Source organism: Stigmatopora argus, chromosome 8, assembly GCF_051989625.1.
Source record: "Stigmatopora argus isolate UIUO_Sarg chromosome 8, RoL_Sarg_1.0, whole genome shotgun sequence".
In the NCBI taxonomy this organism is placed as follows: Eukaryota; Metazoa; Chordata; class Actinopteri; order Syngnathiformes; family Syngnathidae; genus Stigmatopora; species Stigmatopora argus.
The window spans coordinates 15,841,740-15,866,800 of NC_135394.1; the positions used below are offsets into that span (position 1 = coordinate 15,841,740).

General features: G+C 40.4%; 1 protein-coding gene across 1 annotated transcript in view; it reads left to right on the plus strand.

The window, feature by feature from the left end:
• The window catches only part of sema6bb (sema domain, transmembrane domain (TM), and cytoplasmic domain, (semaphorin) 6Bb), a 115,737-nt gene that overhangs the window by 11,374 nt on the left and 79,302 nt on the right, over nt 1-25,061 (plus strand). Inside the window, exons 2-3 of the mRNA XM_077606688.1 lie at nt 11,223-11,356; nt 23,129-23,233. The gene's annotated coding sequence lies outside the window, so the exon portion shown is untranslated. The remainder of the gene's footprint in view (nt 1-11,222; nt 11,357-23,128; nt 23,234-25,061) is intronic.

A 25,061-nucleotide genomic window follows, 5' to 3' on the forward strand; every position in this document is an offset into this window, starting at 1 on the left:
ATGTAGACCAGACGTGGCTGCGATAAACGAAAAAACGCAAAGTATGGTCACCCCTATTAAAAAAATATATATATATATATATATATATATATATATATATATATATATATATATATATATATATATATATATATATATAATAATAATAATTACCCCAGAAAAAATCTGCAATGTAGTGAAACCGCGATATTCGAGGGATTACTGTAGTTCATTTCTATGGGAAACATTGATTTGATATACGAGCAAATCGACATACGAGCTCCTCCCGGAACGCATTAAGCTCATATCTCAAGGTATGACTGTAGTAGATTTCCTCCATTTTTGCCGTTGTTGATGAGTGGTGAGCAAAGCCTCCTCTAATTGCGTGATGCGTTGGAGGGATGTTTTCTTAGTGTTTTATTCTTTGGTTGCCAGATCCAAAAAGATGGCGATTTATGGACACTTGCGAGGTGTGTTTTTCTACATGGCATTTGGACAAGGGTATGTAGACTTTCCCGCTCAGCGATATGAAGAAAGCAGTTGACGCTGGAGGCGATGGGGGGGTTTGGAAAAGTGGGCCGCCAGCATCCTCTTCATTACAGTGTGTCCTATTACTGCCAAAACCCCGCGGAGAGCTTCAAAGCTACTTTGTTGTGGCCGTTAATGGCGCCGATGATACCGAGTCGGATCCTTACACCCCAGGTGATGCGGCTCGGGCAAAAAGGGAAAAAAAGGGAATGGCGTAACGCTCAAGAAAAGCTAAACCGTTGTTAGAAAAAGTCGGCAAATCTTTGACAAGGTGTCAAAGGTGACAAAGACGAATTGCCATAACGTGAGACAATGCGGCCGATACGGTCATTTATTTCAAAATTGAGAAAATATAAACAGATAAAACGCTACAAAAAATTATGTTGACATCTAGGAATGAAATTCAAGAAAAAAAATTATCTACCGTATTTTCACGACTATACGGCGCATCGAATTTTTAGCCGCAGTGTCAGTAACGAGTGCTATTTCTGTATTTGACACACACAAAGGACGCACCGTTTTTAAAGACGCAGCCAGGCATGGCAAAACATACACCAGCTTAAACATACACGCTACACCCACATGCTAAAAACATGTTTTTAAAAAGGCAATGGAAGCAAAACTGATTTCGGTTGTACTTTGTTCAGCCATTTTACAATGTAGTCACGTCATCATCACCCACAAATCCATCAAAGTCCTCATTTTCTGTGTCCGAATTGAACAATTGTCCAAATCAGTCATCAAAAACGCTGAGTTTTATACGTTCGTCCAGGCGGCCACAATCCATTCGCAAATAGTAGCTAGCTAGTAGCTAGCGTAACTATTCCAACGCTGTCTTCCATGTTTCGTAAAGCAGTGTTGATGTTGATGTATACAGGCCACAATCCATTGGGTGTATTGACAAAAGAACTATATATCCCAGCAGTCACTGCACAGTACTTTTTCTACGGGGAAAATAGTAGAGTCGGGGGCTGCTTGCCGTAGTTGTGAGAGCTGTAGAGGATGGTGTACCCTATCCACTGATTTATTTATATTTATCGTGAAAATAATTTTAGTATTGGTCCATGTATGAAGTGCACTGGATTATAAGGCGCCCTGTCTATTTTGGAGAAAATTTAAGACCTATATGCGCCTTATAGTCATGAAAATATGGTAATATGATATAGATAAATAGTGATAAACCTAAAAAGATGACTATTGACCACTTCTTCAATGTTGACTACTTATCTTTGTTGACTACTACTTATGACTTATAATATATTTATGTATTATATTATTTATTAATTATATTATTTTTTAATTGTATTATTTATTAATTATATAATTTAGTAATTATATAATTTAGTAATTATATAATTTAGTAATTATATAATTTATTAATTATATAATTTAGTAATTATATAATTTATTAATTATATTTATGTTTGTTATTAATTATTTTATTTATTTATCCTATTATTTATTATATTATTTATTGTTATATTATTATTATTATCATTATTATTTATTGATTATTTATCTGTCTGTACTCTATCGACTGATTTATTTTATTTTATCGTGATAACAATTTTAGAATTGGTCCATATATAAAGCGCACTGGATTATAAGGCACCCTGTCTATTTTTGAGAAAATTTAAGACTTTTATGTGCGCCTTATAGTCGTGAAAATACGGTATATAAAATGTTACTTGTGCCTGCCATTGCTCGCTCAGGGCACCGCCATCTTACCTTGGGATGACAAACTAGACTGCTACGAACACACTTCCTGGTCGTAGTGCTCACATAACTTCCTTTTTGAATTACCATATTTTCACGACTATAAGGCGCACTGCATTATAAGGCGCACCCTCAATGAATGACACATTTTTTTTCCCATATATAAAGCACACTGGATTATAACGCGCCCTGTCTATTTTGGAGAAAATTTAAGACTTTTAAGTGCGCCTTATAGTCGTGAAAATACGGTAGTCTACGTACATACACACCCTTTAAGAATGTGCAATCCAGCAATCAAATTATAAAGTATCTCAGAAATGCCATTTGCGATGATTTTTCTTAAGATTTTCCCTTCAAAGTAACACATTTGTACTCCCTATTAAAACCATGAATATGGAGGTGAAAATTGGGAATCAGGGGGCGGCTTATACGAGAGAAATTGTCAAATTCTATGATTTTAAGGCAATTTTAAGGGTGCGGCTTATACGCGAAGGTGGCTAATATGCGAGAAAATATGGTAATATGAATCTGATACTCTGAAAATTGTCGGATTGTGACAATCGTGGCTATTTGTGGACATTTTTTCGGTGAAAGTACTCATAAAGTCGTCCACTTGACAATACATTGAGCATATTATGACGTACATTTTATCGTTCCGATTCTGTTAACCTCATTTATTTTTCATTTGGCTCCGAGAGCCAGCCAAACTAATTTCCCCCAAAAATGTGAGGTCTCCGCCTCGGGGCGAAGATACCGACGCAGACTGGCGTCGGGGAACAAATAGCGTGGCGGCTGCTTTTCCAGCCTGCGTGGCAACTCTCGAGGACGACCGGCGTCGAGCGCCGCGCCGCTAATTATTTCTTATCTGCGGCGGGGGAACCGAGTCGACAATAGGAAACGCTGAGCAGACGCTCCGGAAAACACGAGTGACGAAAGAACCGAAGCGGCGAAATCGTCCGGCGGACACGGCGCGACAAACGTAAATAAGCGGCGAGTGGGAGCGATAAGGAAGGGTCCCCCCGGGGACGCGTTGGCGTGCTAGCTTACCAGGATGGAATGCTAGAAAAAACAAAAAATGAGGAGACAAATGCCTTTCAAAATAAACCTTGTTGACGTTGGTTTTGGGAAATGAAAAGGGCGAAGATGTCTTATTAGCGTGTTCGCTAACATTGGCGGAAATCGACGTCCAATCCTTTTCAGCCGATGACGATTGGTTATGTCCCGATGCTTTGACGTCCAATTCGACTCTTTTTAAAAATCTGTGTTGCCGATTCTGATTCGTTCGATTGGCCGGCAGCCTTAAATTGACTGGGATTGGCTCCGGCACCCCCGGCGACCCTCGTGAAGATAAGCGTTGCAGGAAGAGGACTACTATTTGATAGTGGATTTGATTTCTTTTGGAAATATGAAACTGAGGAGGTGATGAGGTCAAAGGTCAACACATTTAGAAATGGTGAGGTCAAAGGTCAGGAATATTTTGTGATTATGATCATTCAAGAATGAATAATGATTATCCAATTTTCAGGATACGTTTGTAATGTGAATTGCGATGGGCGGTTCCAATTCGAGGGTAGTGAGGCCAAAGGTCAAAACATTTAGAAATAGTGAGGTCAAAGGTCTTGGCAGACAGGAATATTTTTGTGATTATGATCATTAAAAAATGAATAAAGGGATTATTCAACTTGCAGGATACGTTTGTAATGTGGACTGCGAGGGGTGGTTCCAATTTGAGGATAGTGAGGTCAAAGGTCAACAGATTTATAAATGGTGAGGTCAAAGGTCATGGCAGACAGGAATATTTTTGTGATTATGATAATTCAAAAACTAATAAAGGATCCAATTTTCAGGATACGTTTGTGATGTGGACTGCGAGGGGCGGTTCTAATTTGAGGGTAGTGAGGTCAAAGGTCAAACATTTGGAAATAGTGAGGTCAAAGGTCATGGTGGACAGGAATTTTTTTGTGTCCAAGTTAACTCAAAAACGAATAAAGGGATTATCCAATTTGCAGGATATGTTTGTAAAATGGAATGCGAGAGGGCGGTTCCAATTTGAGGGTAGCGAGGTCAAAGGTCAGGGCCGACAGGAATATTTTTGTGATTATGATGATTCAAAAACGATGACATTTTCGGTTGAGGTCAAAGGTCAGTGTTAATATTGTGACGTTTACATGACATGATCCAAAATGTAATATCTTAAGAGCAATTTATACACTTAAATACAGCTTTTTAAGGAAATGTGCTGTGGTGTTTAGCAGCCGTGCTTTTGACATGCATTTTGATCAATCAAAGCAATAGTTTAGCATTTTTGGGGGGGTTTTAAAAAGTCAGTCCACTAGATTTTTTTTCAGGTGAACAATTTCCCGTTGCCACGCGGGAGTTATAGAAATAGCCTGCCTTTGTATACAGAAAAAATAAAGCCCGCCTGACATATTTAGTCGGCGAGTTTTTGAGATTTTTTTTTCATCCTGCCGAGACAGCCGGCGTGATTATCGGGAGAGCCATATTGATTTTGTCAGAGTGGGTTGAGTGGCGAAATATTGTTGTGTGTGTGTGTTTATGTGTGTTTATGTGTGTTTATGTGTGTTTATGTGTGTTTGTTTGTGTGTGTGTGTGTGTGTGTGTGTGTGTGTGTCTGTGTCTGTGTGTTTGTTTGTTTGTGTGTGCGCGCGGCGGGGTGTTTTGTTATTGTTTGCCTCTGCGGAGAAACAAACACGAACCGCAACTCTCACAACCCGGGAAAAAATTGTCAGGGGACCAAATCAACACTTTTTGCTGTTTCGTTTATTAACCGGAGTACCCGGAGAACATTGCAAATGCCACAGAGTAAGGACCCACCTGGTATCGAACCCTCGGCCCCAGAACTGCGAGCCAGACTTGCTAACCACTTAACACACAAACCTGGGAGGAAACTGGAGTACCCGTATAAAACCCCCACAAGAACATGCAAACGCCACAAAGTGAGGACCCACGTGGGATCGAACCCTCGGTCGCAGAACTGCAAACCAGACTTGCCTACCATTTAACCCACAAGCCTGTGAGGAAACAAGAGTACCCGTAGAAAACCTACACAAGAACATGCAAACGCCACAAAGTGAGGACCCACCTGGATCGAACCCTCGGCCGCAGAACTGCAAGCCACACTTGCTAACCACTTAACCCCCAAGCCTGGGATGAAACCGGTGTACCCGGAGAAAACCCATACAAGAACATGCAAACACCACAAAGTGAGGACCAATCCTGGAATCGAACCCTCGGCCCAAGAACTGCGAGCCACACTTGCTAACCACTTAACCCACAAGCCTGGAAGGAAACCGGAGTACCTGGAGAAAACCCACATAAAAACATCTAAACGCCACAGAGTGAGGACCCACCTGGGATCAAACCCTCGGCCCCAGAACTGCGAGCCAGACTTGCTAACCACTTAACCCACAAGCCTGGGACGAAACCCGAGTCCTTGGAGAAAACCCACACAAGAACATGCAAACGCCACAAAGTGCGGACCCACCTGGAATCGAACCCTCGGCCCCAAAACTACGAGCCAGACTTGCTAACCACTTAACCCACAATCCTGGGATGAAATCGGAGTCCTTGGAGAAAACCCACACAAGAACATGCAAATGCCACAAAGTGCGGACCCACCTGGAATGGAACCCTCGGCCCCAAAACTGCGAGCCAGACTCGCTAACCACTATTCCACCGAGCCGCTTGTATAAGTTTACCCCCGTAAATGCCACTAAAATAAACAGCGTTTGTGATAATAGAACATCAGGACCTGACCGCAAAAATGCCCAATTTCCATTAAACGTTTCATTACAACACCAATAGCTTGTTATTCTGCAAAGGTACGCCGCGGGTTGTCAATCCGTCGTTCGGGTTTATTTTTAATCGGCGCCGTCGTCGTCGTCTTCTTCTTTTCATACTTGGCCGCTTCTCATCATTAGCTCGACGAGACGTGGAACGGAGATTTCATCTTCTTAATTCGATCCGGAGTTCTTTATTTAACCCAAGACGTGCGCGCGCGGGGGTGTTTAAGACGGAAAGATAAACGGGATCCAGATCCGATTCTTTGTTATGCTTACGGATTTGCTTTAATCCGCTTTTAATGTGCCTCGCCGATGTTTTGGAAGCTACAAAAAAACACCCGCCATTTTTCTTTGGGTGTTTGCCTGCATTGCAGAATGCGGGTTTTATGGTTCTGGCGTTTTTAAAGTTGAACAAAATATTTGTGGGTGTTTTGGGGGAAGTGGAAAACCATGAAAAAAAAAAATGGCGGTCTGGTGGCTTGAGTGGTTAGGATGTCTGCCTCGCAGCTCTGTGGTTTTGGGTTCAAATCCAGGTCGGTCCAGCTTTGTGGTATGTGCATGTTCTCTGCGTGGGTTTTCTCCGGGTAGTCCGGTTTCCTCCTACATTCCAAAAACATGCAGGGTTGCCAGATTGGACACTGAATTGCCCCTAAATATGATTGGTTGTCCGTTGTCTCCTGCCCTGCGATTGGCTGCCCACCGATTCAGGGTGACTCCCGCCTCTAGTCACCTGGGTTAGGCTCCGGCACCCCCCGCGACCCTAGTGAGGATAAAAAGGGTCAGAAAATGAAAAAAAAAGATGTTTTGGGGGGGAATTTGAATTGATGTAAATCATGTGTGTCAACTTTGGTTTCAGGCTGAAATTCAAATGCATGATGGAAAATATTTTTTATATCTTTTTTTTTAGATTAAAAACAGAGGTTCTCTCCCCAAAATATTCTTTTTATTTCCCCTGGTGGACGATTGTCTGCGAGATGATTTTTATTTTTTTTCCTCTGTGGTTGCGCAAGGGCTTGTGGAGGAATGCGGGGGTGCCGTATAATATTTACGATGTGGGCCCGGGAAAGGTGGTTGGTCCTGGTCAGGACAAGGCGGGATTGGATTGGGAGACATTTTGCTGCTTGATTAGCTTCATTTCGTGTTTTTAATTTTTTTATTCACCCCAAAATTTGTTTTTTTGCAAATTATTATTATTTTTTAACTCATTGGAATGCACATTTTGTGCTTCAAATTGGGTTTTCCACCACAAAAACCACACTTTGGCGATACCCGGATGTTCCCAAAAACTGATCCGGGGTGGAAAATTACAACGATTTTTACGGAAGTGCTAACATAATTAGAATTGGATTTAAAAACTTCAAATTTGAGGTAATTAATTAAAAATAGACATTTTTAGGGTCTAAATTGAGTAAATAGTATAAACTACTCTAGTCTTGGCTAGGCTAGGCTACACTATGCTAGTCTGGGGTAGGCTACGCTATGCTAGTCTAGGGTAGGCTATGCTATGCTATGCTAGTCTAGGGTAGGTTACGCTACGCTATGCTAGTCTAGGGTAGGCTATGCTACACTATGCTAGTCTAGGGTAGGCTATGCAATGCTATTTTAGGGTAGGCTATGCTATGCTAGTCTAGGGTATGCTATGCTACGCTATGCTAGTCTAGGGTAGGCTATGCTACATTACGCTATGTTAGTCTAGGGTAGGCTATGCTACGTTACGCTATGCTAGTCTAGGGTAGGCTATGCTATGTTACGCTATGCTAGTCTAGGCTATGCTACGTTACGCTATGCTAGTCTAGGATAGGCTATGCTATGCTAGTCTAGGGTAGGGTATGCTACGTTACGCAATGCCAGTCTAGGGTAGGCTATGCTACGTTACGCTGTGCTAGTCTAGGGTAAGCTACGCTACGCTAGTCACGTCTACCGGTAATTTAGCAATAAAAGTTTAAGTTAGCAAAGTTTTCTATTTTGAGTTTGATTTATTTAATAAGGGACAGCACATATAAATGAACATATTCATATTCATGTTAATGAACATATATATGTAAATATGTCATGAGAAATGTAGATCAAGTTATGACGTGATAGGATTATAACGTAAAATTCATCATATTTTTGCATAGCAATTTACATTTTAATGTATTTATTCTCGTAGCATATCGTGCTAGGTTTCATCTTTTTAACGTGATCGATTGAATATTAGTGTATGATACATTTCACCATTTAACGTTAAAAATATTACGTTTTAAAAGGAAAATGATGGTGGATTGGACGTCCATTTTTGGCCGGCAGAACGTTAAAAAGTCAAACGGTGGCGTTGGCATGAGACAAAATAGATACTCGTTTCCGGGCTAGATGATTTGATGAATAACGATGAACACTTAAATGGGTTTTGTCAACACGTTTTATGATGTCATTATCATTAATGCTACATTTTAGTGCGTTGGAAAGTAAACATTGGTGGCTGATAACATTGTGATTTGCATACAAATTGCCCTTGCACTCAACTCTTGTCTTTTTCAACTTTGGAGAATGTGTCCTCCATTTTTATTTATTTTTTAATTGTATATTTTTTTTACGTGACTAGCGTAGCGTTAGCCTACCCTATTCTTCTTTTTTTCTTTTTTTAAATCAAGTTTTGCGACCCACGAGATCTCACAGATTTTTCCAAATTGAATTTTCATGGCAAAAATATTTCCTTAACAATTAAATAAACAATTAGTTCAAAAAATTCAAATGTTATAAAAATGTTTTTTTCCATTAAAAATAAGTACATATGTATCTGTATTAAAAAAATGGATATCATAGAAAATTAACATGGTTAGCTGATTGGACACTAAATTGCCCCGTGTTATGATTGGTTGTCCGTCTCCTCGTGCCCTGTGATTGGCTGACCATCGATTCAGGGTGTCCCCCATCTCTGGCCTGAATATGGGCTCGGCTCCAGCACCCCCTGCAACTTAAGTGAGGATAAAGCGGTTCAGAAAATGAATGATTGAATGAACTAGCTAGCCTAGCATGCCTGTTGTTGGAATGTGGGAGGAAACCGGAGTACCCTGAGAAAACCCACGTCAATGATTGATTGAACCAGTTAGCCTAGCCTAGCATGCCCGTTTTTCGAATGTGGGAGGAAACCGGAGCACCTTGAGAAAACCCACGTCAATGAGTGATTGAACCAGTTAGCCTAGCCTAGCATGCCCGGTTTTGGAATGTGGGAAGAAACTGGAGCACCCTGAGAAAACCCATGTCAATGATTGATTGAACCAGTTAGCCTAGCCTAGCATGCCCGTTGATTGAACCAGTTAGCCTAGCCTAGCATGCCCATTTTTGGAATGTGGGAGGAAACCAGAGCACCCTGAGAAAACCCACGTCAATGATTGATTGAACCAGTTAGCCTAGCCTAGCATGCCTATTTTGGGAATGTGGGAGGAAACCGGAGCACCCTGAGAAAACCCACGTCAATGAGTGATTGAACCAGTTAGCCTAGCATGCCCGTTTTTGGAATGTGGGAGGAAACCGGAGCACCCCGAGAAAACCCACGTCAATGATTGATTGAACCAGTTAGCCTAGCCTAGCATGCCCGTTGATTGAACCAGTTAGCCTAGCCTAGCATGCCCATTTTTGGAATGTGGGAGGGAACCGGAGCACCCTGAGAAAAAACCCATGTCAATGATTGATTGAACCAGTTAGCCTTGCCTAGCATGCCATTTTTGGAATGTGGGAGGAAACTGGAGCACCCTAAGAAAACCCACGTCAACTCCACACATTTTAAATGGTGTCACTAGCACTAAAAAAGGCAACTCGTGCTCATGGTGGGGCGGGAGCCAATCAGAAGGGACGTTTAACAACTCTCATAACGACTCGGGCCCTGGTGGCATCTGCTGGCGGCGGCGGCGGCGTCTCGTCTACCCGCCGGAAAAGCCACTTGGCCCTTTCCCGGTGGGCTGGGTGCGCATCCCTCACGCCTGCCACTTAAGTCCCATCCAATTTGCAGCGGCGATGGAGGCTTTCCAGACGCTTTAACGCGGGCGCTCGTGTTTTCAAACGCTGCTTTATGAAACACCTCGGAGGCGAGACCAAAGACATAAACACCACGCCGGATCCGCTGTCAAACGTCCGGCCCACTTGGGGGAGGGGGAGGGGCATCCGGTCAAAAATCATATCAAATCAAAGAGAATTTTTTCTCGATTTTGGGAGCCATTTACCAGCGACGCGTACAAAAATAAAGATATATATATATATTTTTAATGCTTTTCAAATAGTTTCATTTTTCAATATGTTCATGCTTGGGAAGATTTAACAAATTTAAACAGTAAATCAACTATTACTTTTACTTGAAATAACTGACATGTCATTAAAAAGGAAGTGAGGACGCTTCTTTCAAAATAAAGGAATGTTATGACAATGCGCAAAAGTTATTTCGATGTTGCGTTTCGAAGTCAATTGTTATGGTAAGTCAATTGTTATGGTAAGTCAAAATAGCAAACCAGAAATAAAAACTTTCAATATTTTAATTTGGTCATATAAATTACGGGATTTTTTTTTAATTTTTTAATTTTTTTATTTTTTTTATTTTCATAGTTTTGATATACTTGGTAGTTTGTTAGACTTGTATTATTTGGCAGATTTATATTATTTTGTTCATTTTTATTTTCCTAAACTTTCAATATTTTTAATTTGTTCATATAAATTACTGGATTTTTTATTTGTTTTATATATATATATATATTTTAATTTTCTTAGTTTTGATATACTTTGTAGTTTGTTAGACTCGTATTATTTGGCAGATTTATATTATTTTTTTAATTTTTATTTTCCTATCCGCATTCGTTTTTCAATGTTGCAGTTAAAAAGGCGCCATCAATGAGTCATCAATGAGTCATCAAATAGTCATCAAAGAACCCTAAGATGCCTAAAAACCAACAGAACGCAACCAACAAACAGTAATTCCCCCAAAATCATTAAGAAATGATCCCAAATTTGAACAAAAAAGTGACCTGTAAGTCCCCTAAAATTAACTCTTTATTAGACGGAAGCGTTTATCAATTCAAAATGGCCAACAACCCGCTGAAATGCCGGCGCGCGTTTCCTCCAATTAAACTGGACTCTGAGCGTTAAAACGTCTCCAGTCAAGGTTTGAATAACGCGTATCGATTTCGGATGCCTCGGAATTAAAAGCCGCTCGCTTTGTTATTATAGGTTGATGGCTTCCTAATCGTTTGCCAAGGAGGAGTCGAGAGGGAAGACTTAACGAGGCGCTAAATGCCCGCTGCCGTTAAGTCGTAGCCCGCCGTCGACGCCGCTCGACGTCCAATCCCTTCTGACTGGGAGGGGTGAGTTGATAAACGTTCATTTTATTGTATTATAATGATTATTTTTACATACTTGCGTATCATCTAATGTTATTTTTGTGTAATACCGTATTTTCTCGCATATAAGCCTCATTTGTAACTAAAAAAATGATAACTGAATCAAGGGTAAGGCTTATATGCGCACAAATTAGACTTGACATGCACAAAATTGCAAGGTGATAAAGACAAATCGCCATAACGGTAGACAATGTGGCCAATAAATAAATATTTATTTCAAAATAGAGAAAAGATAAACAGATAAAAAAAAACGTCTGAGTGAAATTTAAAAAAAAACACATCTTGCATAAAACGTGAAAAAAAACTCACTTGTGCCTGCCATTACTCACTCAGGGCACCGCCAAATTACTTGGGAATGACAAACTAGACCGCTACGGACACACTTCCTGGTTGTACTGCTCACATGACCTCCTTTTTGAATTCGTCTACGTGCAGGCAACACCCTTTAGGAATTTTCAATCCAGCAATCGATTTATACAGTATCTCAGAAATGCCATTTTTCTCAATATTTTCTCTTCAAGCTAACATATTTTTACTCCCTATTAAAACCACTAACATGAAGGTAAAAATTGTGGATCAGGGGGCGGCTTATACGAGGGAAATAGTAAAATTAAAAGATTTTAGGGCAATTTTTAAAGGTCCGGCTTATACGCGGAGATGCAAAGTAACACATTTGTACTCCCTATTAAAACCACCAATATGGAGGTGAAAATTGTGGATCAGGGGCGGCTTAGACGAGGGAAATAGTAAAATTCAAAGATTTTAGGTCCATTTTTAAGGGTCCGGCTTATACGCGGAGGCACAAAGTAACACATTTGTACTCCCTATTAAAACCACCAATATGGAGGTGAAAATTTTAGATCAGGGGGTGGCTTATATAAGGGAAATTGTAAAATTCAACCATTTTAAGGCAATTTCTAAGGGTCCGGCTTATACGCGGAGGCGCAAAGTAACAACACATTTGTACTCCCTATTAATACCATCAATATGGAGGTGAAAATTGTGGATCAGGGGCGGCTTATACGAGGGAAATAGTAAAATTCAACCATTTTAAGGCATTTTTTAAAGGTATGGCTTGTACGCGGAGGCGCAAAGTAACACATTTGTACTCCCTATTAAAACCATCAATATGGAGGTGAAAATTGTGGATCAGGGGCGGCTTAGACGAGGGAAATTGTAAAATTCAAAGATTTTAGGGCATTTTTTGGAGGGTCCAGCTTATACGCGGAGGCGCAAAGTAATACATTTGTACTCCCTATTAAAACCACTAACATGGAGGTGAAAATTGTGGATCAGGGGGCGGCTTATACGAGGGAAATCGTAAAATTCAACCATTTTAAGGCAATTTTTAAGGGTCCGGCTTATACGCGGAGGCGCGAAGTAACACATTTGTACTCCCTATTAATACCATCAATATGGAGGTGAAAATTGTGGATCAGGGGCGGCTTATACGAGGGAAATGGTAAAATGCAACGATTTTAAAGCCATTTTAAGGGTACGGCTTATACGCAGAGGCGGCTAATATGCGAGAAAATACTGTAATTTTATCCCTGGCTTAAAAATATGGAGAGTCTCAACCCTAGTTTTTTAGCAGCGATATCGATGTGCGGGATATAAAGTAGGAAAAGTAAATTCCTCCTGGGCAGGTCAAGTATTTGCGCTGTTGGATTCCATTTGGTGGGCTGTGTTGTGTTTGGCCGCCGCTCAGCAGCGGAGATGTCGGGACGCTCGCCAAAGAAATACCACAGCTAGCGCTCCAAAATGCACATCTTTCTTCCTTTTTGGCTCGTATTCCCATTGCCGGAAGATGTTTTGATTTATTTCCTAATGGACGGCACATATTAATGAACATATTTATATTCATGTTAATGAACATATATGTAAATATGGAAGATTGTAGCCGAGGGCTAATTTCCATCTTTACCCCCTTGTGTGGGTTGAAGATAAACGATGACACACATTAGCATACTTAGCACAATTTTAGACCGTGTTGTGATCGGAATTTTGTTGGTTGAACACCCAGGCTTGAAGATGATTGGCCCAGAGGTTCAGAGATTGGAGTTGACGTATGCTAACTGCTATTGAGTTCCAGGTATGAAGGTGTTTTGGCTAATTGGGAATTACACAGTCACCTCTAGAGCCAGCTATTGTTGATTTGTTGGATTTTTTTGTAGGAAATATTGTAATGGAGGCGGAGCTTTGTGTTGGAAGATTTTATATCTGCATATTTAACAGTTTTGTCCCAGTTCAGCTGTGTTTTTAAAAATATATCTGACTGGTGGTGCATTTTGGGCATTTTTAGTGAAGTTTTTTTACCTAGGTCTACAATGTCTTCTGTGTCTGTATTGCTACTGCAAATAAGAAAGAAGAATATGGGATGAAATAAAGTTCTACTCTAATATAATCTAAAGTAAAAAAATATATATATTTTTTTTAAATAGGGGTGACCCTACTTTGCGGTTTTTCGTTTATCGCGGCCTTGTCTGGTCTAAATTAACTGCGATAAATGAGGGATTACTGTACTATTTTCAGAGCTCAATTATAAATGGTTTCAATTGGTTTTAGTGTTGCGGCGGAAAGACCAGGAAATGATGCTGATCCAGGACTTTTCGGTTCGCTTTCGTCAACATTCCGAGCATTTCTTTGTTTCTTTGAGTGAATTATGCATGAAGCTAGAGTTGCTGAGATGGGGGAGGGCGAGAGGGGGTATAGGATGTATAGCTAGCTAGGCTATGTTGTACGACTCAGCAAAAAAAGGGAAGACAGACATATGACTGGATTCGACTGGGTTTTGATTCGACCATTTTGGGAATTCTGACAAGGTTTTGCCTATTTTATTTTATGTTTTTTACTCTGTCTCAATTATCAAGTCTTGTTTTTTTTGTTTTTTAAACTGTACTTGACAAACATCCTGCATTTTCTGGACTATAAGACGCACTAGTAACGTTTTTACACTGACATCCAAATGGCATTTATTTGTGACATGTACAAAAATAAAATATTTATAATGCACTTTAAATAGTTTCTTTTCATGAGTAGCTTATTATTGAAAAGAAATAAAAAATAAAAATGCAAAATAACTATCACACACGTTTTGATTTTAGCTAACACGCACACATGCTTGAAACAACTGAAAAGGAAGTTAGCATGCTACCGAACTTTCAAAATAAGTGAACCTTTTGACAACATGCAAAATGCAAAACTTATTTAGAACATGGCATTGCGTCTCAAAATAATAAAGTTAAAATGGCGAGCCAAAAACAAAAATGTAATGATTTTTCTTGTAAATTACTGAAAAAATTGCTTTTTTACCCCCATATTTTTTTATACATATCTGAATTTTGTCGCCAGTGCACATTAGTGTCCTTGTCCATTTCTTCATTCTTCCCTAATAAGGTATTAACTACTGCCCTGCCGCACCCTAATCCGACCTTTCCACCTTTCCGTTCCCTAGCCTAGCTTCCAAAGCTATAAATTAGCCGCGGTAGCGTCAAGGTTGCGACCTTCATCCCTTCAAACCAATCCTCCCCGACTTCCCTCCATTGTTGTCTGCATCGGCTCAAAGATAAACCTTTCTTCTTAACCTGAAAAGGATTAAAGATTGAACAACCCCTCCCTTGAAAAAAAAAATCAAAAGATCTTCCCTCCCGTAATCTCTAGCGCTGAGCTCAGCTCTGCTCGAGAAAGTAAAAGCCCGCTAAAAACTAAAAATCTCATTCAACACGCTTATTTATTTATTTACTTATTTATTACCCATTTATTTATGTCTAAAATATATTTTTTGCTGTGTCTGTATTCTCACCCTCTTGCTACTGTGACAGTGAAATTTCCCAAATACGGTATAAAATTATCTAATTTAATCTAATCTAAAGATGCCCAGATCCCAACTCTCCCAGAAGCGGCCATTTTATTTATTTATTTATTTACTTATTTATTACCCATTTATTTATGGCTAAAATATATTTTTGCTGTGTCTGTATTCTCACCCTCTTACAGTGAAATACGGGACAAATAACGTTATCTAATCTAATCCAATTTAAAGACTTTACCCAGAAGCGGCCATTTTATTTATTTATTTATTTACTTATTTATTACCCATTTATTTATGTCTAAAATATATTTTTGCTGTGTCTGTATTCTCACCCTCTTGCTACTGTGACAGTGAAATTTCCCAAATACGGGATAAATAAAGTTATCTAATCTAAAGATTTTACGCCCAAATCCCGACTCTCCCAGAAGCGGTCATTTTATTAATTTATTAATTTATTTATTACCTATTTATTTATGTCTAAAATATATTTTTGCTGTGTCTGTATTCTCACCCTCTTGCTACTGTGACAGTGAAATTTCCCAAATACGGGATAGATAAAGTTATCTAATCTAAAGATTTTACGCCCAAATCCCGACTCTCCCAGAAACGGCCATTTTATTTATTTATTTAGTACCTATTTATTTATGTCTAAAATGTCTTTTGCTGTGTCTGTATTCTCACCCTCTTGCTACCGTGACGGTGATATTTCCCGAATACGAGATGAATAAAGTAATCTAATCTAATCTAAAAATGTTACGCCCAAATCCCGACTCTCCCAGAAGCGGCCATTTTATTTATTTATTAACTTATTTATTACCTATTTATTTTTTGTCTAAAATATATTTTTGCTGTGTCTGTATTCTCACCCTCTTGCTACCGTGACAGTGAAATTTCTCAAATACGGGATAAATAAAGTTATCTAATCTAATCCAATCTAAAGACTTTACCCAGAAGCGGCCATTTTATTTATTTATTTTTGGCATCTGTCGCCGCCAAAAAGCGCCGCCGGCGAAACACAGACGATCGCCAGCGGCGTCGAGGTATTTTCATGTGAGCTCGGCGAAAACAAGCGCGGCGGGAACGAATGGGGGCGGGGGGTGTTTGGGGGCGCGGGATGCTAACGCTAATTCGTTCAGGGAACAAGCAGCTTGGAAATCAATCACCGTAGCGCTTGGTCGTATCAGGGCCAACATTTTAGAAGGCATTTCCTCTCTTCCTTGGAAGCCTATCAAGAGACAGTGTTTTTTTCGGACTTCTCGGTTTTAATGCCAGCCTTCCGGGTAAAGTGATTGGACGTCTAGTGCCGTCAATGGCACAAAAAGATGTGTTTTCAAGGGTAGTTCTCGTAGTTTGGACGTTTTGTGTTGTCAATGGCGGACAATGAGGTAATATGTTGTTGGTGTTGTAGGTAATTTTTTTTAGAAAGGTGGTTTTGTAATGCATAATCTGGACTATAAGGCGCATATTTTTAATAGTTTGTCAATTTATGTTAAAAAATTAAGTCTAAAAATGATCAATTTAATTTTTTTTTATGACCAAATATAGTAACTTCTACAAAGGATTACATTTCTTGTGTTTTTTTTTCTTCAAGGACACTCATTGGCCGCCGTTGATGGCTCTAGTTGTCCAGTCTATATGAGGGAGGGGCCAATGAAGGAATCACTGGATTGGATGAATAGCATTGTCAATGGCAGCCAATGAGTTAATTCTTTGATTTAGTTGGTGAAAATCCCTTGACAAAAAGGCAGAGCTTTTAGTTTTAATGTATATTCTGGACTATAAGTCACACATATTTAATAGTTTGCATGAGTCTACAACGTATGTTCAATTTTTTTTTTTTTTTTTAAGTCTTAGTATTGATGTTTTATAATGTATATTCTGGACTATAAATCGCACATTTTAATAGTTTGGTTTAGCCTGCAATTTTTAGGAAAAAAAAAGTCTAGTATTAAAATTGAAATTTTTTAACGTATATTCTGGACTATAAGTCGCATATTTTTAATAGTTTGGACAAGCCCACAACTTATGTTAAAAAAAGTTTAAAAAGTCTAATAGTAGTACAATTATCATAAGTGAATATTTATTGAATATAACAGCTATAAGCATGTCAAAAGACATATCTAAAAATAATATTAAAAAAATTAAATACTTTAAAGACTACTCACGGTGAAAATAGTTTCTCTCTGCTTGATATAAATAAATAAAAAGAAACAGGTAAATTGGAGTTTTAGTCCAAGTCCTCTGTCATGGGTCCATTGTCCACGATATTTGAGGGATTACTGTATTTAACATATATTTTTTAAAGCCCAAAAATTGTCACTTGCCTTAAAAAGTCAAAGATCTTAAGTGTTAGGTTTTGAGTATCGCACTAGCACCCCCGACGGAGTCGATTTCTCGCCGCGTGGCAGTTTAAGTCGCAGCGAGTCATTAGCAGGTGTCAGGTGGCGCCGCCGTCTCCAGTTGAGAAGGCGAAAAGCCAGTCAGTCATTTTTCCTTTGCCTTCAATTCGACGCCAGGGAAATCCAGGATTTGCTGCGTAAACATCAACCGCGACCTCCGTTTTTCGCAATCCCGCAATCTGTGATTGACAGTCGGGAAGCCCCCTCAAAAGACGGAAAAGCGGCAGATTGAGCCGTGCAACGGCGCTGATGGCTGTCGGACAAATACATGATTCCTCGGAGACGATTGGCTGGATGTTAACCCCTGGAGATAAGCCACCTTATCCGGCAGGTGTCCCAGCACATTTTAAGCACAACTAGCAAAACGGCAGAAAGATGGAATATTAATGTAAATCCATAACAAGTTTCGGGTCACCATTTCCCTTGCAGTTCATTACCTTGTGTAGTTTTTATTTATTTATTTATTTTTTTAAACCAAAGGACATATTTTGGAAAATCACTCACTTTAATTTTTATGTTTATCAACCAGAATCGAATTTTGAACTGCCAAAACGTGCACCAATCAGGAGTGTCCTTGTGTTTTTGGCCCCAAAGAAGAAAATATCACATTCATTCATTCATTAACTACCACGCATGTTTTTTTTAAATTTTTTTATTTTTTATTTTTTGGATGAAACTGGAGTACCCGAAGAAAACCCATGCGTGCACGTGGAGAAATTGCAAGCTCCACGCAGGATGGTCAAAACCCACTGGGGCTCAAACCCTACCCCGCATATTTTTTTATTATTGTGGGATGAAACTGGAGTACCCGAAGAAAACCCACGCAGGCATGTAGAGAACTTGCAAGCTCCACGCAGGATGGACAAAACGCATCGGGACTCAAACCCGACCCTGCATGTTTTATTTATTTATTGTGGGATAAAACTGGAGTACCCGAAGAAAACCCATGCGGGCATGTGGAGAACTTGCAAGCTCCACACAGGATGGTCAAAACCCACTGGGGCTCAAACCGTACCCCACATATTTATTTTTTTGATTGTGGGAGGAAACCGGAGTACCCGAAGAAAACCCACGCAGGCACGTAGAGAACTTGCAAGCTCCACGCAGGAGGGGCAAAACCCACTGGGGCTCAAACCCTGCCCCGCATGTTTTTTTTGGGATTGTGGGAGGAAACTGGAGTACCCAGAGAAAAAAAATGGATTGTGGGAGGAAACTGGAGTACCCGAAGAAAACCCATGCAGGCACGTAGAGAACTTGCAACCTCCATGCAGGATGGACAAAACCCACTAGGGCTCAAACACTAACCCGCATGTTTTTTTTTTATTGTGGGAGGAAACTGGAGTACCCGAAGAAAACCCACGCGGGCATGTGAAGAACAAGCTCCACACAGAATAGCCCAAAACCCCCTGAGCTCAAACCCTAGATCTCAGAACTGTGAGGCAGATGTCCTAATCCGGGGGTAGGCAACCTGTGGCTCTTTTGATGGATTCATATGGCTCGTGAGCCATATAAGTGGCTCTTTTGTCAAGTGCATATGGCCCTCTGCTAACCTGTGAGGTCAACTATGCTAACTACGCTTATTGCCGTCAGCATTGAGTTGGCTAGATGTCTTATTTTTTTCAGGTCACTCCACGTATATCTAGCCCGGGGCCGCCATTTTGACACCGGTCATTTACATGAACAATTTCTTATTAAACTCCGCCTTTGTTGCTTGATTGCAATTTTCCTCCATACTTTTTCCTAATCCATTCTTTCCCTAAAGACTCGCCTTGAGCTAATCTCCCACATTTACTCAAGCGCTGAACTGTAACTAAGAAAGATGACTCCGCGTTGCACGTGTGTGTGGGTGGGTGTGTGGGTATGTGTCACACATCAAATGGCGAGCAAACCCGCACATTTGCAAGCCGACAGCTGTCGGACTTATCGTAACGTGTGACTGGAAACCGGTCCGGACCGGCCGCCCTGGACACGAACGTCGGTCTCGGATTACTCGACCCGGCCGCCCTAGCCAAATGTTCAACGTGCGTACTTGTAACCACACTCCGGCTTTTGTTTAACGGCCCCCGCACCTGTAAAACCAACTGCAGGGGAATGTGAGAATGGTTTGCCGCAACGCGGGTGATCGGACACCGTGTTTTCATGTCTGGTGAAGTGAAACTTTGGGTTTCTAATGTTGAGGATGGGTAGATCCCTGACATAATCCTGAAGTCAGTACGCCCTTTCCATTCATTTTAGGTCAATAGGAAATGACTCGAAATACCCAATAGCAATGGGAAGTGACCTGGAATTGTTGTGGAAATGGCCTGAAATTAAAAGGAATTGACTTGGAAATGCCCAGAAATCAATGCAATGTTTCCTGGAAAGGCTTCAAGACAATTGGAAGTGGTTCAGAAATGTCCCAAGACAATAGAAAGTGACCCAAGAATCCACCAAGCCAATGGGAAGTGACCCAAAAATACCCCAAGCCAATAGGAAGTGACCCAAAAATCCCCCAAGCCAATGGGAAGTGACCCCAAAGTGACCCAAGCCAATGGGAAGTGACCCAAAATCCCCCAAGCCAATAAGAAGTGACTCGGAAATGCTCAAAGCCAATGAGAAGTGACCCAAAAATGTCCCAAGCCAATGGGAAGTAACCCAAAAATCCCCCAAACCAATAGGAAGTGACCCAAAAATGCGCCAAGCCAATGGGAAGTGACCCCAAATTGCCCCAAGCCAATGGGAAGTGACCCCAAATTGCCCCAAGCCAATGGGAAGTGACCAAAAAATGCCCCAAGCCAATGGGAAGTGACCCCAAAATGCCCCAAGCCAATGGGAAGCGACCCCAAAATGCCCCAAGCCAATGGGAAGTGACCCAAAAATACCCCAAGCCAATGGGAAGTGACCCAAAAATGCCCCAAGCCAATAGAAAGTGCCCCAAAAGTGCCCCAAGCCAATAGCAAGTGACTCGGAAATGCTCCAAGCCAATGAGAAGTGACACAAAAATGTCCCAAGCCAAAGGGTAGTGACCCAAAAATGCCCCAAGCCAATGGGAAGTGACGCAAAAATTGCCCCAAGCCAATGGGAAGTGACCCCAAAATGTCCCAAGCCAATGGGAAGTGACCCCAAAATGCTCCAAGCCAATGGGAAGTGATCCAAAAATGCCTCAAGCCAATGGGAAGTGACCCAAAAATATCCCAAGCCAATAGAAAGTGCCCCAAAAGTGCCCCAAGCCAAAAGCAAGTGACTCGGAAATGCTCCAAGCCAATGAGAAGTGACACAAAAATGTCCCAAGCCAATGGGTAGTGACCCAAAAATGCCCCAAGCCAATAGGGAGGGACCCTGAAAGCAGTGGGCCACAATCGATTGGAAACGTATTGTCTTCAATGATTTAGGGACCGGGATTTGTAGAAGCTGGACAGGGTAGTTGGGGGCAGTTGATGATCTTTTGGGCTGTGTTGATCACCAACTCACAAACATTTGGTTTTACGTCGAATAAATGAAGCTTTTAATTCTGTGTGTAGAGTCGAAACGAGCTACAAAGTGCCCGTCAGGCCGAATCCGAGCCCACAACCCGCACTTTTTGACACCCCATTTCAACAATATCGGCAATTTGACCCGTCTGGGATCAAATGTCCGATCTTTTGATCCCCGACATTCACGGGCAGGGTTCGAGTGTCCATCCTTCTGACGCCTCGGGCCTTTCCATTGTGCGGCGTCCGTTCGTCATCCAAAAGAGCTGACGCGGGTTTAGCGGGGGTAACGCGAGCCCGCCTTGGAATCGCGACGCCCCACTCGGCGGTTTCGCTTATCCGAGAACAAAGCAAGATGGTCGGTAACTCAAAACTCCCCGCGCCGATTCCCAGGCGCTCGGGGTCACGTGCACCGATCGGAACCCCAACGAGAGTGTGAAAAAGAAAACGAGCTCCCGTTCGCTATCGATCGGTATACTCGATCCGCGCCAGTCGTTTTTTTTTAATACCGTTGACCTTCATTGGTTGTCTGCTTCGGCCCGCTAGGTCGCTCGGCGCTAGCGCGGCGGCGGTTTAGCCTTTGCTACGGGGGCGGAGAAAGAAACAAAGCGAATCGAAAGAAAGGATTTTTGCTTCGGGCGAACGACGGAAGACAAACGGAGTCGCTCAAAAGGTCCATTACGGGTGCGCGGGGGGTGTCGGATCAGAGCGCGGACTAGCCCCGCTAGCTTGCCGATGCGGCCCATGGCCTCGGGGCGTGTCGTTGGCAGTTGTGATCAAAACGGTGCCAAGTGTGCATTAGCTTTCTGCGCTAACGTTGTTAGCGTGCGAATTCCCGACAATAATAACAACAACAAAATAATAATAACAATCAATAATAAATAAATAATCAATAAATAAGTACACACAAGTAATCAACAACATAAATAAGTACAGAAGTGCACAAATAACAACAACAAACAAACTGATAGATAAATAATCAATAAATAATAATGATAATAATAATAATAACAATAATAATAATGTAACAATAAATAATATAATAAATTACATAATTAATATAATAAATAATAAAATAAATTACATAATTAATATAATAAATAATATAATAAATTACATAATTATTATGATAAATAATATAATAAATTACACAGTTAATATAATAAATAATATAATAAATTACATAATTAATATAATAAATTACATAATTAATATAATAAATAATATAATAAATTACATAATTAATATTATAAATAATATAATAAATTACACAATTAATATAATAAATAATATAATAAATTCCATAATTAATATAATAAATAATATAATAAATTCCATAATTAATATAATAAATAATATGACAAATTCCATAATTAATATAATAAATAATATAATACATTACATAATTAATACGATAAATAATATAATAAATTACGCAATTAATATAATAAATAATATAGTAAATTACATAATTAATATAATAAATAATATAATAAATTACATAATTAATATAATAAATAATATAAAAAATACATAACAAATAGATAAGTAAAATTAAAAGTAATAAATAGTAGTCAACATAGATAAGTAGTCAACATTGAAGAAGTGGTCAATAGTCCTCTTTTTAGGTTTTATCACTATTTATCTATATCATATTATTATTAGTTTTTTTTTTTAATTAACTATTTTTAGAACTATATATTTTTAATACTCCTTTTTTAATGTGAGTTTAACAAAAAATATATGGTACTTAAATTTTTTATTCACAAGTCATAGAAAAAAACTGCAGGTGTATGCTATTAGGGGCGTGGCCTAGTGGTGTTGACATATAGGCTTACAGTGCAAGGGTGCTGGAGCGTAACCCAGCCAGTTTATCGGTGAGCTCCGCCCTGAATTCCCAATTTCATTTATTGTCAAAATTGTCGGAAGGTTTTATTGCTGGATGTATGGTATCAGGGGGCGTGGCCAAGTGGAAGTTAACTTAACTGCTTCTAGTTCAAGGGTGCTGGAGCTTAACCCAAGTCTTCTTTTCATTTCATGTGTTTTTAACTGTCCCTCTCTTTCCTTTCCATTTTAGTTTAGAAGATGTCTCCCTGAAAAGTTTGCCAACTCCTGCCTTAAGGAGAAAAAAAAACGGACTCCGTCACCCCCCCAAACGACGCGGCGTTCCGCCTTCTCTCTGGTTCGTATATTTTCTTTACAACTTCCTGTCGCTGTTAAGTCGTGTTTTATCGTCGCGTTTACCCGGCCGGGCTTTAATAGAATTTCCTCTTCCGACACGGACAACTGTTTCCACGGTAACCGAGACAGGAAGGGGACGTTAACGGCTTCCTGATACGCGGCTTCGTTCGGCCTTGACGGAGTGCCGCGTTTCGATTCGCCGACGTTTGCTATCGTGTATCTTCTTTTTTTAACACTACACTATGCTAACGTCAAGTATGCTATGCTCTTTTTTTTATGACACACAAGATTAGCGTTAGCAAAGCTACGCTGTGCTATTATATAGTAGACCACAGGTGTCAAAGTGGCGGCCCGGGGGCCAAATCTGGCCCGCTGCATCATTGTGCGGCCCGAGAAAGTAAATCATGAGTGCCGACTTTCTGTTTTAGGATCAAAATAAAATGAAGAATATAGCTGTATATTAAATTTCCTGATTTCCCCCCTTTTAAATCAATAATTGTAATTTTTTAATCCATTTTTTCCGTGTTTTTAGTTCAAAAATCATTTTGTAAAATCTAAAAATATATTTAAAAAAAGCTAAAATAAACATTGTGTTAGATCTATAAAAAACTGAATATTCAGGGCTTTTAATCCATTATCATAAAAAAATCTTCATATTATATCTAAAATGGTCCGAGCCCACGTGAAATCAAGTGGACGTTAATATATTATATATTATTATTATTATATATTCTATAATAGTGACACTGGTAACTCCAAATCAACAGGAAATGGTTCAAAATTGACAGGAAGTGACCCGTAAGTGGCCCAAAATGACAAGGAAGTGACACAAATTTGACTTTTAAACTGGCTAACGCCATGGCGGCAAGTAAGCTAACTTTTCATTCATTCATTTTCTGTACTGCTTATCTTCACAAAGCTCGCGGGGGGTGCTGGAACTTATCCCAACCAACAATGGGCACCAGCCAATCGCAAGCCACAATCAAAAAAATCATACCCAAAGGAAATTTAGCATGTTTAACCAGCTAGCCATCGTTTCGGGATGTGGTAGGAAACCGAAGAACCCGAATAAAACCCACGCAAACTTCGGGAAAACATGCTAACTCCACACCAGGACCCACCAGGGATCGAACCCTCGACCCCAGAGCTGTGAGGCCGACGCGCTAACCGCTAAGCTAACTTTTTAAACCAAAAAAACGCTAATTTGGCTCGCTCGCCAACCCAAACGAAGTCCGACACCCCTGCTCTTTGTGATTTGGCGTTAAGAGGTCGGCTTGATGACGGCTAAATATAGTCTGAGCTGAGTGGCTGGTCTGGGGGGGTTTTGGCGGGAAGGAGGCCAGGGAGACAGGTGCAAAGGGGGGGTTGGCGGGGGGCGGTCATTATAGAAGAACACAAGAGCTACGCAGTCAACGGGGGGCCTACGGTCCCCCCACGGAGCCTATATTTAGCGGCTGTTTCCGCGAAGTGCTTCGGGCTTTGTGTGGGTTATCATCCATCTTTCGAAAAGTTGCAACAAAAGTTAGGGAGTTCAGCTCGGGTTTTACGGACATGTCCGGGGGGGAAGTAGAATCCCTATGTGGGAAAGGAGTAGGAGTACCTTTACTTTTTTGGGGGGTGGTTAGTTGGGGGTGAAGGCTTGATTTTTGGACAGCCAATCGGTGGGCACGAGGAGGCAAAGGAAAAGCAATCGTAGCTAGGGGCAATTTCGAGTGCTCAATTAGCTAGCTTAGCCTAGCATGCATGTTTTGGGGATGTGGGAGGAAAGTGGAGTAGTTTTATTTTTTTTGTCATTATTTTTTCATCATAATTTTAAAAAATATTTGCCA